This window comes from Euphorbia lathyris, chromosome 2, assembly GCF_963576675.1.
Source record: "Euphorbia lathyris chromosome 2, ddEupLath1.1, whole genome shotgun sequence".
Classification (NCBI taxonomy): domain Eukaryota; kingdom Viridiplantae; phylum Streptophyta; class Magnoliopsida; order Malpighiales; family Euphorbiaceae; genus Euphorbia; species Euphorbia lathyris.
Window position 1 is genome coordinate 73,939,984 of NC_088911.1, and position 19,703 is coordinate 73,959,686.

Sequence of the window (19,703 nt, forward strand, 5' to 3'; positions counted from 1 at the left end):
GTCCCTGTACCGCCTGCCGTAGTGACGAGGGGTCGAGATGGGTGTTTTCTGCTGCAGGATCGTCATCTGGTAAGAAATTTAAATTATATATTTATTCTTGTATTAGTTTAATTTAGTTATTATTATGTGATTTACATCTGATTCAAATGTAATATGTGTAACATAATTTCAGGTAGCAGCAAACGCTCTAGAAGTGCTGTAGAGGACGACTGGATAGTGAAGGCGCCGGTCCCCGGGGGTCCAGTTTATGGTTTTGTGATTCCGAGCTTCCTGTGACATATTGCATCTGTTATCTAGACCGAACAAGAGAGGGGCGTCCTCAGGTGCCATACCATATCATCATATTGCACGAGGCTACTGACATGGTACAATGGTGCTTCTGAGGAGATCCAGTCACGTATAGAGTCATCTGGGTTGGCACATCTTCCAACTATTATGTATGGTCATATCGATGCGCCTCTGATTTCTGCTTTTGCAGAGCGATGGCAGCCAGACACATCATCGACTGCTGAATCTGATGGAAAGTAGATTCTAACAGGATCTTGCCAAGAGCAAAGGTGGCTCCAAAAGCTGAGACCTTAGCCATTAGGAGAGAATCTAGAGTTGGCATCCCACCACAAGAGAATAGCATATACTTGTTCAATAAAACCCATAGAAAGGCTATGTGTTCATCTTCACTTGGAGTTTGGTCCGTTTTGAGAGAGGCATAGGAAGCGATCATCTTGTAGTAAGTGAAAGGTGTGACACTGAAATTGGGAGAGGCCTCAATAGTGATCATGCACAGGACGTCCAGCCCAACAACCAACAAATGAGTCAGAGCTACTATGTCACGAATGGTGATGGATATTGGCCCACAAGGGAAAATAAAGGAATTATAGGAGCTAGATCACATGGATAGGGCACCAAGCACCAGACCCTTAGAAAATTGGATGGGCTGGGCTGGGCAGTCAAGTCAATGAAATCCTTGATTTGTTGCTTTTTCCACTGAGAGCTAAGTAGGGGTGACAATATATCAAGTTGCATAGACTACAAGGACTCCAACTAGGTTCAAGAAAGTGCCCTAGAAATATAAAGTACAAAGAAAATAGAGACTTGCTAGAGGACTAGGAGTGTTTGAGGAACCTGAATGAGAAATGGGGGTAGAGGTTGATTTCTCCATTCCTATAATAGAAACGAAAAGCACATGCAAAATGATCGGTAAACGAAAAACCAAAAAATACATTGGAAAAAGTAGAACGAACCAAGAAATGCTTACCGAAGTAAAAAGGACAGTAAGCCAAGGATGCGAGGGATGAGTGGTCGAAGCTCAAAGACTGAACGCAGAAGATACAAGTGAAAGGAAAAGGGAACTCTGTGGAAAGTTTGTTGTTGAAGATATTATGGAGTCTGAGAAGCTGGAGAGTCTTCTAACGGGAATAGAATTGAAATAAGGAAATATGTATGTTCTCTTTAGGACTGTCCGCGTATTGGTGCTTAAAATTCGAATTAAAGTAGTTGTCAGACCATTAGTGCAGTTTTAATGGAATTAAATAAGCTCCTTAAGAGAATTAAGTCTCCATGTATTAGCTCACTTCTTAAGCTAACACATGAGGGGGGGCAATTGTTTCACCCTTAATTTAATTTGGACTAATTATGTAGTTAACATGTTTAATTCGGTCCAAATTAGGGAAGTTAAGGGAAATTGGGAATTATCAAATACACTTGTGATTTTAATCAGGGATGTTTCCGTAATTATCTGGATAACCCTGCCTAAATTGATTAAATTTAAGAGTTTGGGGCCAATTAGATAGTTTTAGCAATAATTTGGTGGGAAGGTGATATTTACCCTTTAAATACAAATTTGTGCCACCAAATTAAGAGAGAAAGAAAGTGGGAGAAGACGCGGGTTAGTGAAGAAAATGAGCGATTAGGGATCTTCTTGGACGAGCGGTTAGATCAACCTTGGTAGTTACAGACCTTTCTTGGTTTAGACCAAAACTTCCTTGTTGGCTGGAGCTTACATAACACGTGGGTTTATTAGAAGGGCAGTTATGGGTCAGATGTAGTGGGGAGTGGCAGTTGGTTGTTCACGAAAGGAAGATGGTATAAGAAGGAGATTTTTTGGAAGAAGCACACACACAAACAATCACACAAACCAGACAGAATTCCAAAAATTCTTCAATGGAGTTTAGATAATTTGCAAGGTAGTTATTTTTTTACCATTTCGTGCATCTTTTATTGCAAGTTCTTAGTTATTCTTGTCAATTCAATTATTCAATTCAAGATTACTCAATTTAATTCGATTTACAATTCTTGGCATTATTTCAATTTAGTTAAGATCAGTTTTCTAGATTTAACTCCAAATTTTAAGCTTTTTTTTATGTCCTTTAATCTTTCACACGGTCGTCTTTGATAGAAGTTAGATTTTGATAACATTTTGGGGTTTTTCTACAAAACTTATGGCACGTTCGGACATGAGTAAAAAACATGTTAAACAATGTGTTATGAGCTAGAAAGTCCACAACCCAAAAATAGTTTATTAGATAGCTATTAAACCGCTAAATTTAAATTGTTTTGTATGAGGGTTATTAGCACTGGTGGTCACAAAATTTTGGACAATTTCCACAATAGATCGAATAATATTATTTGGTGAACTACAAGATACCCCGATGCCCTAAGTCTCTATGTTTTCATTCATCACATTAAATGAAAGGCCTAATATATCCCCATCCCCCTCAAGTTGTCCAAAAACTATAACTGCCCTCTGAAATTCAAAATGTTACAACTAACCCCCTCAACTTGCTTATTTGGAACAAATAAGTTCTCAAATAGGTTAATATTTGTGATTTTGGATGTTTTTTTTCCTTTTGTTAATATATCAGTAGATTATTTAGATGTAGCAACCGATATTTTGGAAATCTTTTATTTCTGATGTGATATTATGTTGATTTTTTTTTGGGTTTAGGGTTTACTTGTTCCAAATAAGCAACTTGAGAGGGTTAATTGTAATATTTTGAAGATCAGGGGTCAATTGTAATTTTTGGACAACTTGAAGGGGTTGAGGATGTATTAGGCCTAAATGAAATAATAAAGTTATAATTTTCGTCGGGATGACAGTTCTCCTATGACGAGCATAGGCAAATGCAAATTGGCAGTTGTGCTTTGTTTTTCCACAGAATAAGAGAATATACATCACTACGTATAATATAGTCCATGTATGTTAATTCAAACGGTGTACACTCATTCATATGAAATAGAAGGCAACAAAACACAAGGTACACAAATACATTCTTAACAATAGTATCGTTCCAATTGTATGGAATAATATGACGACGTAACATATAATTTGCAAAATTTGCAACCATATTGTTCCTATATGGTTTGAACAATAAAAAAAGGTAAGGAAATGCTCTTAAGCAGCAAAGCTAGTTGTATATGTAATGTAGATAGAGATAAAGCATGAGTTGTAAGGTATGCAGTAACTTGATGTCGAAGAGATACAATGAAACTGACCTATTAGAGCTTAAACCCATTGCTGGAAAGATGGATGTTGTTTTCATAGGAAATTTGGTACCGCTGAAAGTATAAAGAAGGATCTAACATGAAAAATTGAATGTCATTTCCCTAGAAGGGCGGGAGGAGGAAGCCCGTTTCCACTTAGCACATCATACATGTTGGAATTACTAGTTTGAAGGCGTGTTATCCCCACTAAAGGGTAAGCGTCGATGTTGGTAGCTATATTAGGATCTCCAGTATACTGAAAATATTGGATTGCGTTGGCGTGCTGTGGATTTTGAAGTACCCTACTTGAGCTGGGAGATCGAGCTACTACTTCGTAATTAGTGAGATTTTGGGAGTGATGAAGGAAATGAATGCAAGTTGAAGCAGAGAGAAAAAGAGAGTGTCGTATGCAAAATTGAGGATCTAGGAATGGATTTGCAATTCGACGTCGTGTTTTCCATATTGGGGTTTAGTGTCCTATAGACAATTGTTCTAGGATACAAACTTAATGTAAATGAAGTATTCTTTATACCGTTTGTTTTAATGAGATATGGTTTCATAACTATATAAAGGCAATCCCTTTTTAAGAACTAAATAAAGTCTAATAAAAGGAAATCCATAAGTTTGTTTAAAGTGATTATAAAGTGTTCATACAAGCATGAAGTGAGACGAAACTTTATGATAAATTAATAAACTTAAAACCACCCCAAGTCGAGTAATATGTTTAGGATTGACATATCACTGCTGAGACTTGCATGTAACAATGTCTTCTGTCGAGACAGAAAGCTGATCTCACAAGCTTCATATATACAGATATCTGGACAGTTACATGGATCCAATGAAAAGAAGTTCATTAGGATTGGGGACCCGACTTGAGGTAACAGGATGGGTAGATTCATCCTTGTCACCTGTTCATCTCATTGGTATTAATAGGTATAATTAATCCTCAAACTCAAAGGAATGTTAATTAGTGATTCTGGATTACGGAATGTGATGCTTTGATCCTGTTGTAACACGATCCATAACAGAGATGACTCTGGGGTGTGAACGGCAAACGTTGGGTATCACAGAAAGTAATTGCAGGATAATTATACATTGGATTGAGCATTTGTCACTCCCGATAAATGGGAGATACGTCCATGGATCGCTTGTGGAAGACTCGACTCTAAATCCTTGCAAGGTGATAACTTAAGACTTGAAATACAGATTTCACTTAACCTATCTAATTGGAGTTGACTCGGCTTGTACAAGTAAAACGAACGTCTCGCTATATGTGACTTGACATTATCCATAGTCATAAGATTCAGTTCAAGGATGTAGTTGATAAATGATCGAATTATACTGTAACTAATACGGAAAGGTCAATGACAGAATCAACATATCTTCTTATAGCTCTGGGGGAATGTTTCGGATTTGCTAATCACATTTCGCGTACTCATTCCGTTATCCAAAGATTAAATATAATTCTGTGAAAATTAATTTAATAGTTGCATACGGCTATAAGCAATAAGAACCTAATGGGTCACACATAAGACTTGGAGCCCAAAAGAGAAACATGTGTTAATTAATTAATGGAAGCCCAATTGAGTCCACTAAGGCCCAGTATATAGGGGGGCGATTTTCATGTAAGGAATTACATGAATAATTAATTTGATTCTTAAACAATTCTAATTAGATTATAATTGTGAATTAAATTAATTAAAGGATAAATAAGTTAGGAGTTTTAATTAGATTAAATTGCTCCTATTATTATCCTATAAGGTTACTATTATTATCTTTATATTTAAGATATAATTATAGATAATAAATAAGAATTATATTCCGAATTAAATTCTTATTCAGTAACCTAATTCTATCTAACTAGGGTTTAGATACAAGAGAATATAAATACACCCTACCTGTGATTTTCGAAATATACAGGACAACCGAGAGAGAGAATTTTGACCCCCCTAGTCGAGGATGAAATAATCCACCGCTTCCTACCGATTCAATTGATTTCATCTCTTTCTCTTTATCCTTGATCTTGTGTTGATTTATTAGAGACAATCTATTCTTGATTGTTTTAATACGGTTGATATCTAACTTGATTTGGGTTGTGTTTTGTCTTGTGCTCGGGAACTCGGGGTAAGAGTTGTGGGCACTTCGATTGCAACGGTAGATAGAACTTCATAAAGGTATTTCCTTCTATCACTCTTTATATGAAATAACGATTAACGGATCTTGGGTTAATGGAAATAGGTTGAAATTTTTATATTTCCGCTGCCATACGTTAGCCTTATTTTCCATCATTCCAAAACGACATTGTTTGGGTATCCATCGTATGTGTAATCGCATGGTACTTCCACGATTACGTTTACATGGGTATATTGGTCAATGAAGTCTATGAAATCACGGGCAAGGGTAGAGGGTAGTAAAAAAATCAGGGATGATTGGGTGAAGAAAGTAAGAGTGTTCAAAAACCGAACTGGACCGAAATAACCAACAGAACCGATACATTTTGGTTTTTCGGTCTATTAGGTTCGGTTTCGGTCTGAAATATTGAAATATATCGGTAATATCAGTCGGTTTGGTTTTTATGATAAAATAACCGAATTAATTGAACTGATCGAAATGCGAATTAACTAAATTTTTTTTTTATAGGCAAAAAGTTTAGGTAATGGTAGGTCTACCCACTCCCAAGGTCAGGGCAAACCACAGACCTCGATGAGGGTTTACAGTGGAATTTACAGATCATCTACCAATGAGGGCTAAATTTTGACGGAGTGGAGACTAAATTTATTATTTATTAGTCATCTATTAATTATCTAATTTAGGTTTAAAAAAAATCAATTTTTGAATTATAAAACCATTTGATTTTTTTTTTTGGGTAACAATATAAAACCATTTGATTAAATATTGTAATAACATTATTATAAGAATATCTGATTATAGGTTTAAATTAAACAAAACGTACTAAATGCATAATGAAAATCAACATTACAAAAATTAAATACTATTGAGTTTCACTACATATTGAACAGTAATAAGAAATTACTGTATATTCAATCTGTAATCAAATTATGGATTGGTGATTGTTTTTAATATAAACATTCAATCTGCAATCAAATTATGGATTGGTGATTTTTTTTTAATATAAACATTGTAATGGTATAATATAAAATAAGAAATAATTTATTTAATAAATGATGAAACCAAAAACCGAAAACCGAACCGAATCGAATTATTCGATTCCATTCGGTTCAGTTTGTTAATATTACTCGATTAGGTTTGATTTTCATTTTAAGTGTTATTTAGTATTCGGTTATTTCGATTATACCGAACCGACTGTTGACACAGAAAGTAAAGAAGTTGAAAATAGAGAAAAAAGTTGAATTGGAAATCCTAGTATTCAATTTAGACTGTTTGATTTCTGTTCTTTTAAACTATAAACATGATATATATATTAATTTAAAAATTTCAGGATATTAGGAAAACTGAAAAGATATAGCAATTCAGTAATTGACATGGTTAACAGAGATTGAGTTTATGATTTTATATATTTGGAGTGAAATAGTCATCAGATAAGCAAAAGGGAGGGATGGGTGGCAAGCAAATAGGCAGACACGCTTAACTTTGCCTCACATCTTTTTTTTCTCTTTTTTATTTTTCTATGGACGGACGGTGACCACATCAGATTCATTGCATGTACCATTTTCAATCTCACGTGTAAAATCCATGCTTCTTTTCATAATATCCTCTGTGTCTTTCCCGTGTTGCTCAGGATTCTTTTTTTAATAGAATAAAAATATTGGGTCAACCCACAGTATGAGATGGTTCCTATCTGTCGCCACACATATCATTAATGTCTATATCACCTTTCATATTTATAAAGGGTTTATGTCTTCATCAATTACCTTCTCGTCTAATAATTGGTTTTGGTTCTGCTTACATATTCAAACTCTTCTAGTAATCCGACATCATTGTTAATCTACAAAACAGTAACGTAGGTCAGGCGGGTTAAATCCAGGGATCCCGCTATGATACGTTTGTGATTAAAGATAGTAGTTAACGTACCGTATCTTTTGTTAATACCTGTCTATTTATAGAGTTTCTTAGGTTAAGGTTTGTCACCTCTCTAGGAGTCCTTCTGAGCTTAGGCTTCCATATCCCTCCAGGATTCCGAATCCTTTATCTCGTAGGATTCTAGAACATTTTCTAGTAATTGGAGGTCGGAGCTCCGATCATTGTATTTGGCCGCTATCATTGTATTTGAGCCGCTAAATCGCACACATGCCTTTTAGCTCTAATGAGGGCGAAAATGACATCATCCACGTGATGTCATTTTGCATGATATCAGATGCCCCCTTTCTTTGGCTTTTTAGACATTCTTTCAGGATTTATTTGGTAAGAGTTCCTTCACAAGAAGACCTTTTCGTGATTTTCCCCCTAACACATGTGTTTGAAGTTGTAATTGTTGAAACATAATTTCCACACTGATTTTGATTATGACAAAAGAAATTAAAATCCCATAGTTAGTAAAACATTAAAATTAAATGTTGATTTATTTGGACTAATGTGTTTGTTAAGTATATGTTTGATTTAAATTAAGAAAGGAATATATAATCAAAGGCCTTAAAGAATGTATCAAAAGCCCAAGGACTATAGACATCCCAATAGTTGGATGATTCCAGAAGCCAAGGCCCATGCCACAAGCAGACTTGTTCCGGAAGAATGAGATCAAGGCATAGAAGACAAAATATACGTTGACTCTGGATCACTGACACTGTATCACTAAATAAGGAAAGAAGCAGAAGTTGCAGATGACTTGTCCCATTGTCAATTTGGAATCTTTACCTTATTTGGTTAGACAGTCAGACTGCCTCTGTCAAGACTCAGAAGCATGTTGTCTCGTAGACACAACGAAAAAGAGAAGAACAACCATTGGCTGTGTACATTGGCTACTGAGGATGAAAGCGACAGAAGAGAGTCGTTTCCCTCCAACGGTTATTTTGAATTGCGAAACCACCAGCCTCAAAGTGTCACTGTAAAAGCCCCATCACTTGCTCATTTTGGACTGGATTATCAACGCTGAAATATAAAGAGAATCCTCTTTGAAGTCCCAAAAGCAAATCAAAAGCTTATACAGATTTACTGTATTCATTCGTGTAATAGCTCTTAGTTCTTTCATTGTGTTCTGAGTAAGAACAAACTTATCAATAGCTTAGAAAAGTTGAGAAGCTCTCCTGTTCACTTCGGTTATAACTGAATAGCAAGAGAGCTAGATAGATAGCTGAGTGTTGAGTGAAAAGGAATGTACTTTTTATAGAGCCTATGTATCTATTGTAAGGGTTTATGCTCTACCTATTAGAAAGAGTTCACTAGTGGATTAAAACCCAGAAGAAGGTATTCTAGGGACTGGATGTAGGCAGTAGGCCGAACCAGTATATATCGTTGTGTAACTATTTCTCTAACCTTTTTCTTCTGACATACTTATGTTGCATGCTCTGTGCTTAAATATATAACTTGTGCTTCTCACTATTGTAATCAGTAGCTTGTTTAACAAAGTCACATAGAGGTTACTCTAGTTAAGTGGCATAGTGTTTTAAACATTCAGAAGCAAAATCAAGCTTTGTTCCTGTCTAACGCAGTAAACAAATTTTGCCTCTCATTCTGAGCAACCTTGTGCTATTGAATTAATTCCATGAGAAACTTCATGAAGTTTTAAATTTACTCAACAGTTCAATTCACCCCCTCATTGGAACTAGATTCTATCTCACAAGGGACCAACAAGTGGTATCAGAGCCTAAAGCTCTGTTTATTAAGATATAACTATCTTGAGCCAGATCCCTAATGGCTGTAAATAGCACACGTTTCCTTCCGGGAAATGAGACAACTCAAATCCTCCCAGAAGGATTGCCAATAACTAGACCCCCATTGTTCTTTGGATCAAACTGTACATTCTGGAAAAACAGAATGAAGAATTTCAACCAAGATCAGAACATGAGTTCCTGGCTGGCAATAGTGAAAGGCCCATATGAACCTTATGAAACAGTTAAAGGAGTTAAAACTCTGAAGACTGAAGATAAGTGGTCAGAGGATGGCTTAAAGAAGCTCCAGAATAATGCTTCGGCTATCAATATGTTTCATTATCCTCTAGATGCTGCAGAGTACAATAAAATTTCAGGATGCAAGTCAGCAAAAGAGATATGGGATAAGTTGGAAGTCGCCTATGAAAGTACCAGTAAGGTTAAAAGGTCAAATGTCAATCAAAATATGAGACTCTATGAACTCTTTGAGATGAGGGAAAGTGAAGGCATCTCTGACATGAATGCTAGATTCACCAACATCATAAAAAAGCTCAAAAGACTTGGAAAAATCTTCTCAGAGGAGGAGGAAGTTAAAAAGATTCTCATAAGCCTTCTGAAATGTTGGCATTAAAAGAAGACAACCATTGAAGAAGCTCAAGACTTAACAAAATATAAGTATGATGAGCTGATTGGATCCCTTCTTGTTGAAACACCTTTCCACATGATTTTGATTTGACAAAATTATTTAAGTTATGATAAAAATATTCTAACACATTAAATTTATAATGATTTGATTTATTTACACTAATGTGTTTGTTCAATGTTGAGTTTAATTGTGTATAAGACATTGAGATTAAAAAGCCCAAAGGCCCATAAAGTGGAAGTCAAGCCCAAGTCAACACATCAACACCATTCGGCTTAGAAGTTCAAAACGAAGCCGTATCAACCAAAACGACGACTCAGCAAGAGAAGGATCGAGAAGCCTTCGTGGCAAAAGCTTCAAGACGAAGCTGCTGAGTTGGACGACAAAGCAGTCTGGACAGCGGCAGAGAATGTTCAACTTCCAGACAAAGTATTTCTACTTTGGGAAAAGATCAGAAGGCGCAGAAAGCTTGTTGAAACACCTTTCCACATAATTTTGATTTGACAAAATTGGTTAAGTATAATATATATACATATTCTAAACACACTAAGTTTAAATGCTTTGATTTAATTCTACTAATGTGTTTGTTCAATGTTGAGTTAAAATACTATAAGACATAAGAATCGAAAGGCCCAAGCCCAATACGGAAGCCAAGGCCCAAATCAAACAACTCAGTACACTCGGCCCGTGTATGTCAAGACGTTGCCGTTTTTGAACAAAAACGCAACTCAGCAAACGGAAGGATCTAGAAGACCTTCGGGAACAACTTCACAATGAAGCTGCTGAGTCGTCTCGACAAAGCGTACAAGACAGCAGCTGGCAAAGGAAAACTTCCAGACAAAGTGTTTCCTCTTTTGGCAAAGTTCAGACGACACAGTATACTGTCCAGTTGACTTTACCATAAAAGGAGAGACCATCTGCTGAGCTGACCGAGGACAGAAGATACACGATTGTGATTGGCCGACAGCTCTGAGCAAGTCAGGATGACAACGACACATAGCCGTTTCCCTCCAACGGTTATTTCAAAATTCGAAATGACCGACGCCCAGACATCTCTATAAATAGTGTCATCACAAGCTTCACAATACACAGAACTTGATCAAGCCATTACGCTGACCAAATCTCTACAAGTTCTGCAAGCAAGAAGCAAAGCAAAAATTCTTACACTACATTTCTCATATCTGTGTAAAAGTCTAGAGTGATTGTAAATCGTCTAAAGTGTCTTAGCACATCTTTGTATTAGGACAAAACACTTATCATTTCTAGAGATAGAAAGGAGAGGCTGAGTACTCGGTTTTAAGTACTCAGCGGAGAGATTAGGATTGAGTAGAAGTATAGAGGAAGGTACTCTTGTCATACTCAATTGCTGATATTGTAAAAGGTTTGAGGCTCTACCTTTAAAGAGCTCAGTAGAGTATTTGAAATCTCGGAACGTGTTCCGGGGACAGGACGTAGGCTTAGAAGAAGCCGAACCTGGATAAATCTGCTGAGTGAAGTATTTCTTACCTTAACTCCTTATTTATATTGCTTGCTTTAAATAATCAAAACTGACCAAGTAAAGAGGTCAAGTTGAGTTGTGCGCGTTGAACGTCTGAGCTCAGGAATAGACTCTAAGTGCTATCTCCTGACTCAAGCTAAGAAACTGACCTAGTCACCTGTTGACTAAGCCAGTACCTTACTGTTTACTCAGCACCGCTGTTCAAACTTTTTTTTAGAAAAAAGAAGTCTGCCTAAATTGCAAAAAGTTTAAATAGTTCCTAACCCCCCCCCCCTTGGAACTATACTTGCAACTAAACAAGGGACCAACAAAGCTGTCTCGTGGACTTTTCCTTAAATGTCGAAACATTGTGCCGAAGACTGACGAAGACAGAAGATGCAAGGATTCTATTGGCCAACGACGCTGAGCACGCCTAGAGTGATAACTGTTGGGGTTTAGTGTCCTATAGACAATTGTTCTAGGATACAAACTTAATGTAAATGAATTGTTCTTTATATCATTTGTTTTAATGAGATATATGTTTTATAACTATATAAAGGCAATCCCTTTTAAACACTAAATAAAGTCTAATAAAAGGAAATCCGTAAGTTTATTTAAAGTGATTATAAAGTGTTCATACAAGCATAAAGTGAGACAAAACTTTATAATAAACTAATAAACTTAAAACCACCCCAAGTCAAGTGATATGTTTAGGATTGATATATCATTGTTGAGACTTGCATGTAACAATGTCTTTTGTCCGACAGAAAGCTGATCTCACAAGCTTCATATATACAGATATCTGGACAGTTACATGGATCCGATGAAAAGTAGTTCATTAGGATTGGGGATCCGATTTGAGATAACAGGATGGGCAGATTCATCCTTGTCACCTGTTCATCTCATTGGTATTAATAGGTATAACTAATCCTCAGACTCAAAAGAATATTAATTGGTATTCTGGATTACGGAATGTGACGCTTTGACTCTGGTGTAACACGGTCCTTAACAGAGATGACTATGGGGTGTGAACAGTAGACGTTGGGTATCACAGGAAGTGATTGCGGGATCGTTATATATTGGATTGAGCATTTATCACTCCCGATAAATGGGAGATACATCCAAGGATCGCTTGTGGAAGACTCGACTCTAAATCCTTGCAAGGTGATAGCTTAAGACTTGAAATACAGATTTCACTTAACCTATCTATTTGAGTTGACTCGGCATGTACAAGTAAAACGAACGTCTCGCTATATGTGACTTGACATCATCCATAGTCATAAGATTCAGTTCAAGGATGTAGTTGATAAAGGATCGAATTATACTGTAACTAATACGGAAAGGTTAACGATAGAATCAACCTGCCTTCTTATGGCTCTAGGGGAATGATTACGGACTTGCTAATCACATACTCTGTACATCATTCCGTTATGCAAAGATTAAATATAATTCTTTGAAAATTATTTAATAACGTTGCATACGGCTAGAAGCAATAAGAACCTAATGGGTCACACATAAGACTTGGAACCTAAAAGAGAGATAGATGTTAATTAATTGATGGAAGCCCAATTGAGCCCAATAAGGCCCATGGACCAAGGGGGGTCGAAATTCATGTAGTAAAATACATGAATAATTAATTTGATTTTGTTAATTCTAATTGGATTAGGATTATGAATTAAATTAATTAAGAGATAAATAAGTTAGGAGTTTTAATTAGATTATAATACTCCTATTATTATCCAATAAGGTTATTATTATTATTCTTAATATATTAGATATATAATGAGATAATAATTAGGAATTCTATTCCGAATTGAATTCCTCTTCATTAACCTGATTCTATCTAACTAGGGATTAGATACAAGGAATTTCCCTTAGGATTTTCGAAATCCAAGAGTGCAAACCCTAGAGAGATTTTCGAAATCCCCTATAGTGCAAGAGAGAGAAAATTTCGACACCCCCAGTTCGAGGACGAGATTTTCCACGGCTTCCTTCCGATCAATTGATTTCATCTATTTCTTTTATCCTTGATCTTGTGTTGATTAATTAGAGGCAATCTACTTTGGTTGCTATTCAACGGTTGATTCTAAATTAATCTTCCCGTGTTTTATTTCGTGTTTGGGAACTCGGAGAAGAGTTGTGGGCACTTCATTAACAACGGTAGATTGATCATCAAAAGGTAATTCTTCTTATCCCTCCTTATATGAAATAACGATTAACGGATCCTAGGGTTAATGGAAATAGGTTAAAAATTTTATATTTCCGCTGCTATACCTTAGCCTAATTTCCATCAGTGGTATCAGAGTCATCGTTAAATCCGTTATTTCATATATGAAAATTTAGAAGTTTTTCAATAGGATTGAATAAATATTTATAGTTAGGATTAATTAACAAATTGTTTTGATTAATTAATTCTAAAGATAAATAAGTTTTAATTAATTGTTAATTAAAATAGATTATGCGTATGTTCCTAATTATTTTGGTTGATAATCATCATAACAAAATCTATTAGTTTTATAGTTAGATTGATAAAATCAGTTTTATTAATTCTAAAGATAAAACGGAAATCTATAGTAGTTTTTCCTATTTTCTGAAAATCGTTTTAAAACCGTTTTAGAACTGATATATATATATATATATATATATATATATATATATATATATATATATTTAAAATTGTTATTATAAAAAAAAATATACGACAGCAGCCCGAGTCGCGCCTCGCGGCGCGACTGGCCGCTGCCTCGCGGCAGCAGCGGCGGTTCAGCCGCCCTAGGGCTGCTGCCAATCGGCAGCAGCCCACTCTCGGGCCCGGCCCGAGACCCACTTGAATTTTAAATTGTTTAAAATCGGTTTTTATATATATTTAAATATATATGTTTCAGAAATTGATAGTTTTCTGTTTTGATTATCGATTGAAAATTTGTTTAAAAGTTTGTTTTACCAATTTGTAAATCAAAATGTTAAATGAATTAAAATCAAAATAATTGGGACGTGCATAATTAAAGTTTTGTATAGTTATATTAATCTAAAGATTAATATAAAAGATACGAAACTATTAGAAGTAAAATTGGATGAAAGTTAATTTGATAAGTTAATGTGATTAACATAAATATTACATAAAATAGTTATGTAATCAACCAATTAAATTTATTTAATTGAGTCTATGCATGTTTGGAGTTATGGACATATTTGGACCCTCTTTTAGTCTTTTGGTATTTTTGAAATAGGGCCTGCGAGTCCTGCCTTTCTACTATCTATTGTAATTTCTCCTCTCATCTGTAATTCCCTTCAATTCAATTGAAGTTTTCTTTAGTAGTATAGAAATTAATATGTAATTTCAAGGCGTCATGGAGAAGACGGAGGACCTAAAGAGAAATATGTAATAGTTCGTATTTCCTTAGGTTTGCCCTTTTATTCCGTCTCTGGCTCGACGGAATAATTTAGATGATATGTCCATAACGCCAATGTATGTGAATGTATGTGTCTGATGTATGCTAAAGCAAATCAAGACTAAGTTAGATTATGAGACCTAAAATAAAATCCCTCATTAAAAAGTTAAGTAAATAAACAAGTTATTAAAATCGGTTGCCCCTCCCTAATATTATAATTCAGCTGGCAGTACTGGGGGCCTTTGGGTTGTTGAGCAAACTCAAGCTCGGGGTCTTACGGTAACACCTGAATTATCGAAAATTACTTTTCATGAATATGGGGTAATACTTAAATTAGATTATGATAATTGGATGAGCAAACTCATGTTGTCATAAACTAATGGGCAATATGGTTGGGATTAATGTGAATAGCATATTAGTTACTAATGTGGTTAGTAACCCAATAACCTAGGAATCACATTAAAGATGTGATTGATTACATGAATCTACCTAACGAATGAGACTAGCTTGTTGAGCAAACTCAAGGCGAAATCTCAGGAGTTAGGATCCTAGCTCACTAAAGGATTTGTGAAATTCTTCGAATTAATATGGAGGGCTATTAATTTGGCAAAATAGTGGGAGCAATCTAAAATAAACAAAAGGCCTATAATTTTAGATTGATATACTTTAAAGCAAATGAATAACATACGTTTACTCTTTCTCACATCTCAAGTTTTAAGTTAAAACACTCCTAAAATCATGACTAACACCAATCTGCAAAACATTCTTACCGATAACAAATTGAATGGTTCAAACTTCACCGACTGGTTTCGTAACCTCAAAATCGTTTTGAAGTTCGATAAAATAGGGTATGTACTTGATACATCGATACCCCCTGTCCCTGCTGATGATGCTCCCATTGAGGAAATTGATGCTTACCAGAAGCACAAGGCTGATGATGATCATGCCGAATGCATCATACTTGCATCGATGACACCGGAATTACAAAGGCAACATGAGGAAATGGATGCCTATTCCATCATCATGCACCTAAAGGAATTATTTGGGAAACAGACCAGGTGCGAACGCTACGAGATATCCAAGTTGCTATATCGTTGCAGGATGCAAGAGGGCACATCTGTCATGACACATTGTGTCAAGATGATTGGCTACATTACCAAACTTTCTAGTATTGGATTTGCGATGGATAACGAATTAAGCGTAGACTTAATTCTTCAATCCCTCCCAGAGAGTTATTCACAATTCATCATGAACTATCAGATGAATGACTTGCAAACCTTTCTTGAAGAGCTTGCAAATATGCTCAAGTTAGTTGAGCCCAATCTGAAGAAAGACAAAGCCATACCGGCTCTTGTCATAGAGGGATCAAAGAAGAGGAAAGGGAATTCTCCCAATCCTAAATATCCCAAAAAAGGTAAGAAAGCCATGCCCAACAAAACTAAGGGAAAGGAAGTGAAGAAGCCCAAAGGAGAGTGCCACTTCTGTGGTAAATACGGGCATTGGAAAAGAAACTGTTGGTGTACCTAGCCTTCCTCAAAAGGGGAAGAAGCTGGGACTTCAACATCTGTTTTATATTGAAATTTCACAGTCTGAATCTTTTGGTACTTGATACCGGATGCAGCCTGAGGATATTCCGGGAATATCTAGAAATATTATTTCTATTAGCCGCCTTGTTGACGACGGCTTTTCATATTTCAATAAAAGACAAACGTTGCGATTTTTATAGAGATTCGATCTTCTATTTTTCAGGAATATCACAAAATGGGATTTATGTGTTAGATGACAAAATTTCTGTTTTCGCAATTGATACCAAAAGACATAAGCTAGATAATTCAACTTACTTGTGGCATTGTCGTTTAGGCCATATAAACAAAAGACGCATGCTTAAGCTACATCAAGATGGGATTATAAATTCAATTGATCATGAATCATTGGAAACATGCGAATCATGTTTAAAAGGTAAAATGACAAAGACACCCTTTAGCAATAAAGGTGATCGTGTATCAGACACTCTAGGACTTATTCATTCAGATGTATGCAGTCCTATGTCAGTCCAAGCAAGAGGAGGATTTAGATTCTTCATAAGCTTCATAGATGACCATACCCGATATGGTTACATCTACTTGATGAAGCACAAATCAGAAGCTTTTGAGAAATTCAAATGCTTCAAGAATGAAGTAGAAAATCAATTAGGAAAGAAAATAAAGACGCTTCGATCTGATCGAGGTGGCGAATATCTTTCAGATGATTTTCTGAATTATCTAACTGAATGTGGGATATGCTCATAATGGACACCTCCATATACACCACAACACAATGGTGTATCCGAGAGGAGAAACCGTACCCTACTAGATATGGTACGATCCATGATGAGCATGGCCTTACTTCCAAAGACGTTCTAGGGCTATGCCTTAGAAACTTCCCTCTTCACCCTAAACCGAGTACCAACTAAATCCACTAGTTCCACACCATATGAATTGTTCGTTGGTAGGAAACCCGTGTTCTCATTCATGAGAGTATGGGGTTGTTCAGCATTTGTCAAACGCATTGCGTCCGACAAACTAGATTCTAAATCTGATAAATGTTTCTTCATTGGATACCCTAAGGAAACTGTGTGATATTACTTCTGTCATCCAGATGATCAGAAAGTGATAGTATCCAAACATGCAACCTTCTTAGAAAAAGAGTTTCTCAAAGAAACACAAAAGGGAAGCATGATTGAACTTGACGAAGTTCAAGAAGAAGAAACACCGACTGAAACAACAGAGGCGGTTGAGGTACCCGGAGGAGTCCCATTAGATGAGACTCCAGTGCCACCTATTCGTAGATCACAAAGAGTTCGTGAACTCCCAGTTAGATATGGTTTTCTAGTGGGAGATGATAATGAGGTTCCCGTGTTAGACGACGAACCCGAAAACTACAAAGAGGCTCTTACTAGTCCAGATTCTAAAGCATGGCTTGAGGCCATAGATTCTGAGATGGATTCCATGTATACTAACCAAGTATGGACTTTGGTGGATCCACCCGAAGGGATAAAACCCATTGGGTGCAGATGGATCTTCAAAAAGAAAACAGACATGGATGGAAAGATTAGCACCTACAAAGCTAGGTTAGTAGCGAAAGGATATCATCAGAAGCAAGAAATTGATTATGACGAAACTTTCTCTCATGTGGATATGTCCAAATCAATCAGAATCATGCTTGCTATTGCCGCTCACTACGATTATGAGATTTGGCAAATGGATGTGAAAACAGTTTTCCTAAACGGAAACCTGCTTGAGGATGTATATATGATGCAACCTGAAGGTTTCATATCAAAGGATGCAAACAAAGTTTGCAAACTTCAGAGATCCATTTATGGACTCAAGCAAGCATCAAGAAGCTGGAATAAGCGTTTTGACAAAACCATAAAACAATTTGGTTTCGAACAAAATTGCGAAGAAGCTTGCATTTACAAGAAAGCAAGTGGGAGCTCTATAGCATTTCTCATACTATATGTGGACGATATATTATTAATGGGAAATGACATTGCTCTACTACTGTCGGTAAAAGTATGGTTATCTGGTAACTTCTCAATGAAAGACCTTGGTGAAGCAGCTTATATACTTGGTATAAAGATCTATAGAGAAAGATCGAGAAGACTGCTTGGTCATTCACAGGCCACATACATTGAAAAGGTGCTAAATCGGTTTAGCATGCTTGAATCGAAACGAGGTAACTTACCCATGCTACATGGAGTAAAGTTAAACAATCATCAATGTCCTAAAACCGATGATGACAAAAGACGCATGGCTGTAGTCCCGTACGCCAGTGCAATCGGTTCGATTATGTATGCTATGCTATGCACTAGACCTGACGTAGCGTTCGCGTTATCTGTAACGAGTCGTTACCAAGGAAATCCGGGAGACGAGCATTGGATTACCGTCAAGAACATTCTTAAGTACTTGAGAAGAACCAAAGATATGTTCCTAGTGTACGAAGAAGGTGATCTGAAAATAAAAGGATTTTCAGACGCAAGTCATCTCACAGATGAGAATGATTTTAAATCCCAATCAGGATACCTGTTTATCCTGAATGGGGGCACGGTCAGTTGGAAGAGTTCCAAGCAGGGAAGCGTAGCTTTCTCTACGACCGAGTCAGAGTATATCGCAGCTGCGGAAGCAGCAAAGGAAGCGGTTTGGATAAGAAAGTTCATTACAGAACATGGTGTGGTGCCTGACATTGTAAATCCCATTACACTGTATTGTGATAACAATGGAGCCATTGCGCAAGTAAAGGAACCACGGTCTCATAATGCGTCCAAGCATTACCTTAAGCGATACCACATCATAAGAGAGATTGTGGCTAGAGGAGATGTGAGAATAGAAAGAGTACCTACAGAGGACAATGTTGCAGATCCGTTGACAAAGCCCTTAACCCAGAAAGTACATGATCGTCATTTAACTTCTACTGGGATAAGTTTTAGAAATAATTGGCTTTAGTCCAAGTGGGAGTATGTTGGGGTTTAGTGTCCTATAGACAATTGTTCTAGGATACAAACTTAATGTAAATGAATTGTTCTTTATATCATTTGTTTTAATGAGATATATGTTTTATAACTATATAAAGGCAATCCCTTTTAAGCACTAAATAAAGTCTAATAAAAGGAAATCCGTAAGTTTATTTAAAGTGATTATAAAGTGTTCATACAAGCATGAAGTGAGACAAAACTTTATAATAAACTAATAAACTTAAAACCACCCCAAGTCAAGTGATATGTTTAGGATTGATATATCACTGTTGAGACTTGCATGTAACAATGTCTTCTGTCCGACAGAAAGCTGATCTCACAAGCTTCATATATACAGATATCTGGACAGTTACATGGATCCGATGAAAAGTAGTTCATTAGGATTGGGGATCCAATTTGAGATAACAGGATGGGT